Here is a 12,938-nt window from a genome sequence, read left to right on the forward strand (position 1 = left end):
CTCTCTGACTTGTCCTCAACAACCTCACTCTAAAATTCTTTAATGGATGCGTAGCATAAAATATTACACATAGGTCTCAGACTACAATCATTCTGTTTAATGGCTTCATAGCGGCCTGAAAATAAAGTATTCATGAAGATTGAGGAAGATGATCCAATGAACTTCAATTTAATTGGTGCAAATTAAAGCAATACGTCTCCCGCAGCTGTCCATCTCTTTGCCACATACCCGTCACTGCTGGCCTCTACCTTGATTACAATTATTTTTTAATAGCAAAACTTGTCAGCAATTCTACCCCCTTGCCCTGATTTATGCTTGCCCTCAGTGTTGAAAGTACTGACGTTGCTCGCTCCCCTTGCAGAAAAATCATGCTATGTTATCCCACAATGCAATGCGACTCCATGATAGGTACAACCTACAATTTCTCTTTCCCTCCAAAGGCTGGTCCTCACAGAAATACACTAAGAGGCTTTCAGTAGATATTTTTTAAAAGTGCAAATTCAGATGGTTTTCCCTTTTTTCTCCTCGAATAACATCTCTAAGCAATTAGAGAGCAGAATGACATTTCTGACTTTTAATTTGGCACGGAGTGATCTGTCTTTGATGCTGACACCTTATTCAGCCACTAGAGATGCTGAACTAAGGGCCGCATGTTTCAGTATCATTGTTATTTAGCCGTGGAAAGGGTCACGTTATCTCCGCGCTTCATGCTGACAGCGTTTAGCGGCCCGGGAAGAAAGCGGAATTGATCTGAGTCCGTTTTAAAATGGTCCAAATGTTCTTTCCCGGATAGTTTACATTTTTCCCCTTTTGTATCCGTAGACTGAGGATAACATCAATCAACGGCCGGCTCATTTGAGATGTCAGCTTCTTGAAATTTCAGCGGCGTGGGAGTGAAGTGGCACTGAAAAGCCCGATGTGGAAAAAATGACTCGGCGGCGATATTCATTATGACCGCATTAAGGTGTTTTCTCTGTCTCTGCTCCGTGTTTTATGACAAAGGTGACTACAGTGGTGGATTAACAATGTTATCCTTTAGTGGTGAAGCCCAACGGGAAGTGAAGGGATCTTCAGGAATTAGCACACATCCTTAGCGATCTTTTTTCCAAACGACTGGTTTACGTAACGTGTAAACCAGTCGCTTGATGTTAGCGCTTTCGTGCTGGACACAGTCACTGTCTTAATCATTAAGCTACAATCACAGGGCTTGTTTTACAATTAGTTTTGAGCACTTACTCAAGTCGTTCTCTTTATTTATTCGCATTTTCTTTTTTCCCTCCGTGAAATATCAGCAACGGATTCGCTCGGATCCAGCTCACCGAGCACTGATAAAGCTCAGCAAACCAACGCACACAATGCGGGAAGCGGAGCATGTTGTCAAATGGGCCGTGCGTGGGTAATTATGGCAGCCCCGCCCGCTACGGGAACATCGCACGCCGGCTGAATCGGAGGGAGCAGCCCGTCCAGCACATCTGCGGGGGGGAGGGGGGGGGTACCACTCACCTCGCTGCAGATAATGAGTCAGCCCTTCTCGGACGCACTGTTGGGGGGCTTGGGGATTTCTGGCGTATGATGAGAATAAACTCTGTCATGAAGCTTATGATTTTCAGCAGACCTGACTCTCCAGACAAGCGGGGGCCCCTCGGGGAAGGTTCCGGAAAGCTCTTCACACTGGCCACTGCACCCCAGGACGTGGCTTTACAGCCAGTGATCTTTCCGAACACAATTAAGCACGGAGGGTTTGTGGGCCTCAGCACAAATAGACCCACACTGCATGAAAAGGTACGAAATTTCCAGAAGGAAAGATAAAATAATAATTTGGGCTGCTTCCAGAGCCGGCTTCCTAATTGGTGGGTTTGCCTGATGTCCCCCTGGCTGGCTGCGGCAGGAGGCCTGCCAGGACCACATCAGCTGGCTGCCTTCTTTAGTCCAAGGGTCTCAGGCATCGGGGTGGAGGGGGGTAGGGACAGAGCACCACTGGTTCCACTCTGCCCCAAATAAACTTGGATATTCTCCATCCATCAGGTGACTGCATGGAGATCTGACCTGTCATAAATTCAGTCGGCGGGGTTGGTGACAGCACTGAAGCCAATCTCCACGAGAGAATAAAAAGCCGGTGATGGAGCAACCCCCACCCACACCCACGTGTTCCAGGCCCCTCAAGATCCCGAGCTCGCCCTTTACCCTCACACCTCGCAGCTCCTCTTTCTCTGGGTCTGCTCCCCCCCCTCTCCATGGGTAAGCAGGTAATCATGAGCTGTCACAGAAAGGTGACCCATTAATGTGATGGATACGGTGAGAAAAACAAATGGTGTGAATCGTGTGGATTGCTGTCCTTACTGTGTACCTTGGCCTTTTGTTCTGTCATATCAATATCCACACCGGGCCTCATTACACAGGCACTCTGCGGCGTGAGCGGCCCGCTGGGGTCACGGCCGACCCCGCCGGCCCTATGCCTGGCTGGGAGCGAGCTCCTCGACGCGACCCTGCCCCCGCCAGGCACACCAGGGAGGAGGAGGGGGGCCAAGAGGGAGGGAGGGATGGGGACAGGGGACAGAGGGGTGGGAGCAGCCACCAGTCAGCAGGGGACAGGGGACAGTAGGGTCTGTGTTGGTCTCCACCGGGAACAGCCAGCTGCCTGTTCTTGTATATTATTATTACTGTCAATATTATTATTATTATTATTATTATTATTATTATTATTATTATTATTATTATTATTACTAGTAGCAGTAGTAGTATTTACTATCTACTTATTATCTACTGTAGGAATTTCTGGGAAATTTTGCCTAACTGAAACTATTAACCTACAAAATCTTCAGGCATTATTTTAGCCCTGATGTGCTGAAGTGGGGTATACGCAATTCAATTTAATTTAATTTCATTTCATATGTGTTGTGCTGTTACTGTGTGAGGACTTTATGGTGTTAGGGTGAGGCTGTGTGGCTGCTTCTGCCTCCATTCATCATCAGCAGCCCTGGTGCATTTCATTTACTCTCTATACCTGTTTGTGTTTATAGCTTGTTTTCTTATTGTAGGTCACCTCTGACCTGTAAGGGGCATTCTGCAGAAACGTCTACTTAGTCAATATATGTAAATTACTAGTAGGTCTCCCACTGGCGTCACGTTCCAAAACAGTGCGAGGGTGAGGCGGGGCGGGGGGGGGGGGGTTGTGACACTACCCCCCCCCCCCCCCCACGCATAGCGGATGCTGTGATACAATGTTTCTCAACCCAGATTACAGGGACCCCAGACAGTCCACATTTTTGCTACCTCCCAGAAGACTGGTCTCTAGACCACTTTTTTGCAGTCTTGGTCTCTGTCAGAATTGACTTTATTTTGACTTTGGATAGGTATAACACACAGACATGAATCGCATATCTTTGCAATTGAGAGAACTTACTCGATCCGGTCGTCCGAGTTACAACCTTGTGTGCTAAAATATTGCAGACTCCAGCGTAATCCTGTGCGCAATGAGGCATATAGTTTAAACATTTTCCACGAAAAAGCATCCCTAATAATCCATAAAACATCGATATTATTCACATTAGATGGGGAACAAAGCGCATATTCACTTCTGCAATTTTCCCCTTCTGGGAAAAAATATATATTTTATAATTTATTTATTATAAACCTATACATAAATGGATAGAAAAAGACTCAAAAATGGGCTAGGGTTCTACTATAAATAACTACAAAATGCAGTATTCTATTTATTAGGAAGACAATTACTTGAATTACGAAAATTACTTTTCGTAATTTTCGCAACCATGTATTCCTTCACAATACTAAGCCATAGTATGAAAGGGTTAACACAGTACTGTGATTTGGTGTAAAACATCCTGCTTCAAAATTCAAATACAACCAATAGCCTAAGGTGGTTCAGATTATACTGTGACACAAATGTTTTGCCATACTGCCTAGCCCCTAGATCAGGGGTGCCCAACTTCAGTCCTGGAGGGCCAGAACCCTGTGTAGCTTAGTTCTTTCCCTGTTTCACCATAAATGATTCAGCTCAAGAGCACTGTGGTAATTAGCACAAGGAGTTGAATCAGGTGTGTTAAATGAGGGGAAACCCAAAAATGTGCAGGGCTCTGGCCGTCCAGGACTGGAGTTGGGCACCCCTGCCCTAGATGGTCCCTGTGCTCCACATTTTATAGTGTATTGTGTTCTGTTAGTCTCTTTCTGACCTTGACATGGTTTATCCCTCCCTTGCTCTTGGTTTTGTCTTGGTCTGCACTGAGTTGGTCTTGGCCTTGTCTTGGTTTCGGCCTGCCTTGGTCTTAGTCTTGTCTCATTCTCGCCCTGACTTGGTCTTGTCTCGGTCTCGCCCTGCCTTGGTCTTGGTCTTGGCCTTGTCTTGGTCTCGGCCTGCCTTGGTCTTGGTCTTGTCTCATTCTCGCCCTGCCTTGGTCTTGTCTCGGTCTCGCCCTGCCTTGGTCTTGGTCTTGGTCTTCTCACGGTCTCGCCCTGCCATGGTCTTTTCTCAGTCTCACCCTGCCTTGGTCTTGGTTTTGTCTCAGTCTCGGCCTGCCTTGGTATTGGTCTTGTCTCGGTCTCAAATTACTCTGGTCTTGGTAATGACTTGGTCTTGGTTTAGGTGGTCTTGACTACAATCACTAGCTCCCAGCCAATCAAGAACACTGAATACCTGCTACAGGTGCGATGGGAGGGATCAAAAATGTGACCTTTCTGAGGGTTTCCTAGGACTGGGTAGAGAAACATAAGTGTATGATATTGGACTAGTGTTAAAAGTAGTTCCTGGTTTACTTCTACATGTCTATGTCACAGCTCTGCTTTGTGTCACATGACCACCAAAAATCTGCTACAGACCTGTCGGATGTGATCATGTGACTTACTGAGGTTTAGTAAATATGAGTGTCTATCTGGGCTTGGTTATCCAGCCTAATGACTGTGCATAGGGGTGCTGCTAGAAATTTTGGGCTCCATGAAAGCATATAATATAGGGCCTTCAACCCAAACCAATCCAATTATGTTTCAGATTTTTTAAGGCCCCTGATGTCCTAACTTTACCCCTTTGATGGTGCCCCTGACCGAATGCCACCGTCACAAAGACCAGACACATGCTCAGCTCTCATCCCCTTCTCACTTTTCTTATCATCCACATTCTATCAGCAGTAGAGATTTAAATACTACTTTGGTGGTTTGGTCACTGACAGTTTTAAGTTTTCCCTTATCAGGTAGAAAATTACACAGTGGCAACTGATACCTTTGGTACTTTGCTGCTAAAAGTGTAGCTTTTGAGGGGCCTGAGGTGAGCGATATGGAGAGGGAAAAGTTTGCCATGGAGTCTCCATCCACTGTCCATGGTGCCTACTCTGAACGGTTGGGTCATTGTTGAAATCCACTGCTCCACAAAGTAGTTGTTAATCAACGATTAAGAGATGCTATGGATTATAATCGATTGGCTCTACCTGCTCAGTGTAGCCCCAGGCCCCCATAGAAGGGAAAGCCGATGGGCTCCAAGGTCCCAAAACATGCTGCAAGTTAGTGCAAACCGTGTTCGCTATCGGCAAGTAATCACAGCCATCGCAGGTCAGGAGTTCAGAGAACAAAAAATGATTTCTATAGCATTTATTTATTATGCAATTCATATAGTTCACTGTAGCATCTTTCAAATGTTTCAGTACAGAAGACTAGAGAAATGAACAAACAATTGAACTTTGGGAGTTCACACATCAATATTTTTTGCCACTTTGTAAAATGTGTCGATATGTTCGGACAATCAGTGTTATTGATCTTGAGTACTGATTTTTGAGGTGTCTGAGGAACATGAGCTAGATGGATAGTATTAGATATTTTATTATTTCTGTTGGTGCTGGGTAAACCAAAAGTCTCACAAGAACAATCCATGGGAGGTCTTCTCCATTCCAGGCGTGGTCTGTGTGCCGATGTGCCTGCCGGCATTTCGCACATCTTGGTGCTCTTTGATCTGCACCAGTGGTCCAGTGGTCATCTACCAATAAAACTGTGTAGACTCTGTTAAGGACAGCAGTTACCGAGTGCAGACTGATGTACTATGACAAACTGTAGGTGTCCTCGTTACTTCCAGTTTTGATGATGAATAGACGGGCTGTAGGCTCCCCATGCTGCCACATCAGACTGGAAACAAAACAGATTGAGAGTCCAAAAGTGGCAGATGGAAAGAATGTAACAGCCCCTCCCCCTCCCCAACTAAAAACTCACAGAATCAAACCATTAGCAATACCTTCCATTTGGCTCTTACCTCTCCCAGTCACCAGACGCAACAAGCCCATCAATTCATTTGTTTGTTTTTGGTTTTACAGATGCATGTTTGTTGTACAGATGCATGTTGGTTTTACAGATGCATGTTTTACAGCTGCATGTTGGTTTTACAGATGCTTGTTGGTTTTACAGATGCATGTTTTACAGATGCACGTTTTACAGATGCATTTTGGTTGTACAGATGCATGTTGGTTTTACAGATGCATGTTTTACAGATGCATGTTGGTTTTACAGATGCATGTTTTACAGATGCATGTTGGTTTTACAGATGCATGTTTTACAGATGCATGTTTTACAGATGCATGTTGGTTTTACAGATGCATGTTGTACAGATGCATGTTTTACAGATGCATGTTGGTTTTACAGATGCATGTTTTACAGATGCATGTTTTACAGATGCATGTTGGTTTTACAGATGCATGTTGTACAGATGCATGTTTTACAGATGCATGTTGGTTTTACAGATGCATGTTTTAAAGATGCAGCTAGGTGTCATTAAAGTCACCTGGGGGCCATAACGGAATGCTGAAACTTGTGGTCTAGTTCAGTCAGACCTGCACAGCCATGAATTTCATGACATGAACTTTCCCCATACTCTTAACAATGATGCAGATTACTGACAATCCCCAGTTTAGGGAAACAGCGGTATAAATCTATAGCAAATAAAAGTCAGATAGACTTTTTTATAGTAGAACCCTAGCCCATTTTTGAGTCTTTTTCTATCCATTTATGTATAGGTTTATAATAAACAAAACTCCATAGTTTGAAACAAGAGAAAAAAAAATTCCTGTGGTGACTCAAGGTCAGTCGCCCTCCTAGCTGGCATGCTAACAACAAACTGACCAGAAAGTGGTTTGTGTGTGTGTCTGTATTTGTGTGTCTGTATTTGTGTCTGTCTGTATGTGTGTGTTGGTCTGTATGTGTGTGTCTGTATTTGTGTCTGTCTGTATGTGTGTGTTGGTCTGTATGTGTGTGTCTGTATTTGTGTCTGTCTGTATGTGTGTGTTGGTCTGTATGTGTGTGTTGGTCTGTATGTGTGTGTCTGTATTTGTGTCTGTGTGTGTGTCTGTATTTGTGTCTGTCTGTATGTGTGTGTCTGTATTTGTGTCTGTATGTGTGTGTCTGTATTTGTGTCTGTCTGTATGTGTGTGTTGGTCTGTATGTGTGTGTCTGTATTTGTGTCTGTCTGTATGTGTGTGTTGGTCTGTATGTGTGTGTCTGTATTTGTGTCTGTGTGTGTGTCTGTATGTGTGTCTGTATGTGTCTGTGTGTAGTGCTATTTTCTGTCACAGTGTCTGTGGGTCATCACGCCATCTGTAGGTCATCTCTCTCTCTCCAGACCAGTCTTCATCTGAAATAGCCAATATGCACCACACATCTAAATCACTGCTGTTTTTCGATTTAAACAGATCCTGCAGGGATTTTCTTTGGTATGGCCTCTACCAAATTTTACTGCTCAAAAATGTCTTCCTTATTGACTTGAAGAAGCACAGGATACTTCTCATGAATATCTCAAATTACCCCTGCAGATATTGCTGAAAAAATAAACAGCATGCATTAGACATTTAAAACAACTTACAGGAGCAACATCTGATAGTAGAGATATATTAATGTCAGCGAATTTCAGTAGAAAAATCATACCTGCAGTGGCAATAAAACAGGACTTCTTCAAGACCTCATTGAGATCTATTTTTTAGATTCAACCGTGCTCACAGTGAGTTAATAACAATGAGAAGAGTTAGATAAAAGAAAGTCAAAACTGTAGGTCTCATTTTTTGTTATACAAACCTTGATTTTATTGATGGAACCAGTGATGGGACAACAGGTGTGGTAGCATTCCTGGGAATTTCTATGCCCACTTTCCCGGACCATCAGACCCCCAGCAGTTCTTGTCAGGCATGTCACAGAGACGGCAGTAATGGCTCCCTGTGACCCTAATGAGCTTATTAGTGCCCCCACCCCCAATTTTCACAACAGTGATCTCATGATGACATCATGCACTTACGTGTCCTGCCATATAATTGGGCAACATGCTCGTTAAAGAATAAATAATGGCGATAGGATGGGGATAGTGCATATAACGCTTGGAATTTCAATGCGTGAGATCAAATAGCAAGATCGTGCATGTATGTACATAGGTACGTATGTATTTGTGTATGTATATATGTGTTTATATGTATGTATGTATGTATGTGTGTAGGTGTTTATTTTTGGTCCAAACACTGGGGTCTAATGGCAGCGATGAAGATGATGACAGCTTCTATAGCCAGGCCTAAGCCCCCCTCCCGTTGACCACCCCCCCCCCCCCCCACTGTAATGTACCTGTGTGAAGGACACTGCGGCCGGCGGCCCGCCTGGTGCAGGCTATCACAGACACAATCCCGCGGCACTTTAATAACTCTGAAAGCGGTCGGTCAGCGCCCGCGCTTTAATAACAGCCGCTGTCAGCCCCTTCGCTTCGCTGCCACCGCCGCCACGCCGCAAAATTGTCTCGTTGGAATTCTTTATGGTGCCGGGGTGGCGGGAATGCTGGAGATGGCGGCGGAATACAGCCGTACGTGACCCATTCGCGCTCCGGATGGCTCTCTGTGAGCACGCTTTTATCGCAGGGTCAAAATACACTAGAGAAGGGGAATAAAAGACATTTACTCACATTTACTCTCAGCACGATGTGGTGATAAGCTCCTAAAACCTGGGCGGGGGGGGGGGGGCTGGATTCCGGAAGAATCCTCAGCATCCGGAGCTCTCTGACGCAGCTGAGCCGTGCCACCAGTGTCATCTTCCTCACGCCGAGCTGCTTCCTGTGTCCTACGCTGAGGTTGGGCAGGACAGGCCAAACACGGAGATGGGGGGGGGGTGGGGGCTGTAAGGCTGGTCGCAACCCAAGCTGACTTTGCCGTGACCTGCACGGACGTGGCAGTCTGCATTTCTACCTAACACAGATGGGAAGAGCGCACAAAAAACAACAATCGTGAAAAAAGCGGACCCTCGTAGGCAGGAGGTCGTGATGCTCCAGGTCATCAGTGCACCATGGTTCTGCTGATTAGCATAATCGGGCTCATTAGTTATTCATACGGTGCAGTGCAGCTTGGGGGGGGGGGGGGCTGTGCTCCAGCTAATAATGGCGTTAAATATTAAAGCAGAGCGTGCTGGCGGATTCACGCGCTCGCATCCTGGCTTCGGTCTCAGACCTCCCCGCAAGGCTTCAAACACTCTCTGCTATTCGCCTCTGACCTCATATCCTCCTGCTGTTTTCACAGAATCGCTGCCCGTCTGATAAAACCCGCTCACATGTCCGGCTCGCCAGCTCCGTTCTCTTCTGATCCGCTTTTCCTTCCCTCGATTTCCCTCTTTCGGCTGAGGTGGGGAAAAAAAAACACTCTGTCAGATTTGAATACGAGGCAGATTATCAATCACTCCGTCTATTATTCCCCATGAAATCACCCTCCGATGCTGTCACAAAGTGCCTCCTGAGAATGATTATTGGTCTTTATCCACGTTTCTAGCTCCTGGTTAAGGATGGGATAAACACAGTGTTTGAGAGGCAAGGGCCGCAGTCTGCCAACCTGCCCCCCCCCCAACCCCGCCCCCCATCCCCTCACACTGTCGGGGAGGGCGGTGGCCCTCAAGCGTTAATGAGCTGCCCCTGCTGGACCCTGCGCCCCCAGCTCTTGATTAAGGACAATGAGCGGAAAGGTGGCCATCGAAGCGTTCATCGGGGTGGTGGGGGGGATGGGGGGGGTCATGGCTCGAGACAGAAAGAGAGCAAAAAGGGGGAGAGAGAGAGTGATAGAGGGAGAGCTCGATCTGGAGGCCTGTGACCCGTGAGGAAGTCATTAGGAGACCAGTGACCTCACTGGCACAGCACCGTGACAGCCCACTCAGCGTGTGATGTCATTGGTCAGCCATTGCCACGGGGGGGTGGGGGTGCTTTCTGCTGCACAGGCCTGGGTGCACCGAGGTTTCTGCAGGCTGCTCTTTGTCTGCACCGGCGGGGGGTGGGGGGGGGGGCGTAGTTTCCCATCATGTGGCCCTAAGGGACGCTGCATTAGTACGACGATCGCTCAGGAACATTCCGAGGTTCCGAGGTTCAGTTTATATTTAATAGCGGTGATGTGAAAATGCACTTGACCTTGACTTCTTTAGCAAGGAAATGGCTAAACGCTAACCGCAGAGTGTGGTGAGGGGGTGCACCATCACGGGCGATGTCTGGGCCTCGAATCATTCTGCTGCTGTGACCACTGACACACAGCTGAGCTCACGAGTGGAGTGGGAGTGGGGGGGGGGGGTGGCAAATTCCTTTTATTACCACCTAATGCCCCGCCACTGCATGAAGGAGTGGCTTATTACGCCTTATCCCTCCACCCTATAAGACCACGAAGGGCGACCATTACACTAATGACCCGGAAAACTGGCCCGCAGGCTCCGTGCGCAGACCGAGCCTCTCGCGGGATCCTTCAGACGCGTCAAAGAGCCAAGAGAATAACAGCCCTGCTTGATTAGGTGACCTAACAGTCCTGTTAGAATGACAATCATGAAGCAACAAAGAGCCCTTTTGGGTAAAGAGAGCAAAAATTACAACAAATTAATAAATAAAATTCAGCCTGGAGGCCTGGACATAGAATAAGTGAATCGAATACAAACATTTGCAAAGATGCTTCAATAAATTCCAAGGTTTTCAACCACAGTACATTTTTGTACTGCATTTTTGGATTACTCTTCAGACTGCCCACCAAAGAGTCATAAACCATCATGAAACAAATAAGCTCAAATAGCCATGTAACGAGACTCCCATGATGATTGTGGAAGGAACATGTTACCCCTGGAACCAGGCCTGGGCTGGGAGCTCGAGGCCGAGTCCTTGGTGGCCCAGTCAGGCATAGCCTGAAAAAATAACATGGGTCCACCACCTGCAGGGGGAGCTGTGGAGCGGGTGCAATGTAGCTGGGGTGGCAGTCCATGGCAGGGGCCGCGACGGACTGATTGTTGGCTAATGAAACTGGCTCTTGGTACACAGGACGTAACCTCTCTGATGGGAAAGGAGCCTGAGCTGGTGCAGGAGGTAGAGAAATACTGACCAGATACTGAGCACATCTCACCGCACGGCTTGGCTGTGGCTATAAGGTTGTTGGTGCCAGTTGCGGTGGCAAACCCCGAACCCAGTGGTGGACACCAACAGTAAAGGGAGCTGTCAGGCTGAAGAAGGAGGCCTTCAGGGCTTGGTTAGCTTGTGGGACTCAGAAAGCAGTGGACAGGTACCGGCAGGCCAAGCGGGAAGCGGCTCGGGCGGCTGCTGAGGGATATCGTTGGGCAGTGGAAGGAATATTTAGAGGAACTCCTAAATCCCACTGATACGCCCTCCTCGGAGGAAGTAGAGCTGGAAGACTCAGGGGGGGACCTGCCCGTTTCTGGGGCTGAGGTCACTGAAAGGACACTGGGGAGGTGTTTTGGGCATGTCCCACCCGGAGGATGCCCGGGGGCTGACCCAGGACACGCTGGAGAGATCATGTCTCTCAGCTGGCCTGAGAACGCCTCAGTATTCCCCCAGAGGAGCTGGAGGAGGTGGCTGTGGACAGGGAGGTCTGGGCGTCCCTGCTTAGACTGCTGCCCCCGCGACCTGACCCCGGATAAGCGGCGGAAAATGGATGGATGGATGGATGGACCCATGTAATAACATACCCCTACTCAGTACCATTTTACATATGCATGTGACACGCATGCATTGTGGATTTTTGTATACATTTTATAAACGATTCCCTTGATTTATAGAAATTTACATACAAATTTGGCGCTGCAGCGTTTGTGCTGAGCGTCCTTAATTTGAGCAGACATGTCACCCCCCCGCTGTTCACTCCGGGCTCTGATGATGTTGTTTACGTAATTAAGAGAGAGAAAAGCATGCTCTTGGTGCGTATTGATCAGGAGGTGACGTTGGTTTATGTTCCTAATAACTGCGCCGGAATGAGAGAGCTAGAGCAGGCAAGGGAGGCCATAATCATTATGGATACTGGCTTTGGCTCTGGGTTCGATTTTGGTCAATGAAGGTACGAAGCTGCATTCTTGAGCACTCTGCTTTTGATCTAAACTGCTTAGTTTGAAGGCAAATTGTCTCAGAAATTCATAAGGGAAGTGAGGGGACGGGGCTTCAAGCTTTGGCCACACCCAAAGCAGGGAAGGTGCATTAGCCAATGAGAAGCTGTTGCGTGGTTTGTTTAGGGCAATTGGTGGTGGGACATTTGGGCAGGACCTGGAAGCAGAGCTCACACCCAGGCAGTGGCTCTGGGGGTGTGTACGCATCAGCAGTGACTCTGAGGGTGTGTACGCATCAGCAGTGACTCTGGGGGTGTGTACGCATCAGCAGTGACTCTGAGGGTGTGTACGCATCAGCAGTGACTCTGGGGGTGTGTACGCATCAGCAGTGACTCTGGGGGTGTGTACGCATCAGCAGTGACTCTGGGGGTGTGTACGCATCAGCAGTGACTCTGGGGGTGTATACGCATCAGCAGTGACTCTGGGGGTGTATACGCATCAGCAGTGACTCTGGGGGTGTGTACGCATCAGCAGTAAGTCGGCCTCCCCTAGCAAACCTGCCCAAAATACCAGTCTGTCTCTGAGCCTGCCTTCAAATCAAAAAATACAACAACAACATGTCATTACATGAATAGAGAACA

At 47.4% G+C, this 12,938-nt stretch overlaps 1 long non-coding RNA gene across 2 annotated transcripts; it reads left to right on the plus strand.

Annotated features, from left to right (window-relative positions):
• The first annotated feature begins 716 nt into the window (after positions 1–716).
• LOC111858681 (uncharacterized) lies at positions 717–2,233 on the plus strand. Of its 2 annotated transcripts, none has more exons than XR_002841647.2 (4): positions 717–1,002; positions 1,293–1,396; positions 1,611–1,782; positions 2,026–2,233. It is a non-coding gene; the product is annotated as an uncharacterized lncRNA (long non-coding RNA). The 2 variants fall into 2 exon arrangements; XR_002841646.2 differs by having other exon boundaries at positions 717–964.
• Positions 2,234–12,938: the final 10,705 nt, after the last annotated feature.

Source organism: Paramormyrops kingsleyae, chromosome 2 (genome assembly GCF_048594095.1).
Source record: "Paramormyrops kingsleyae isolate MSU_618 chromosome 2, PKINGS_0.4, whole genome shotgun sequence".
NCBI lineage: Eukaryota > Metazoa > Chordata > Actinopteri > Osteoglossiformes > Mormyridae > Paramormyrops > Paramormyrops kingsleyae.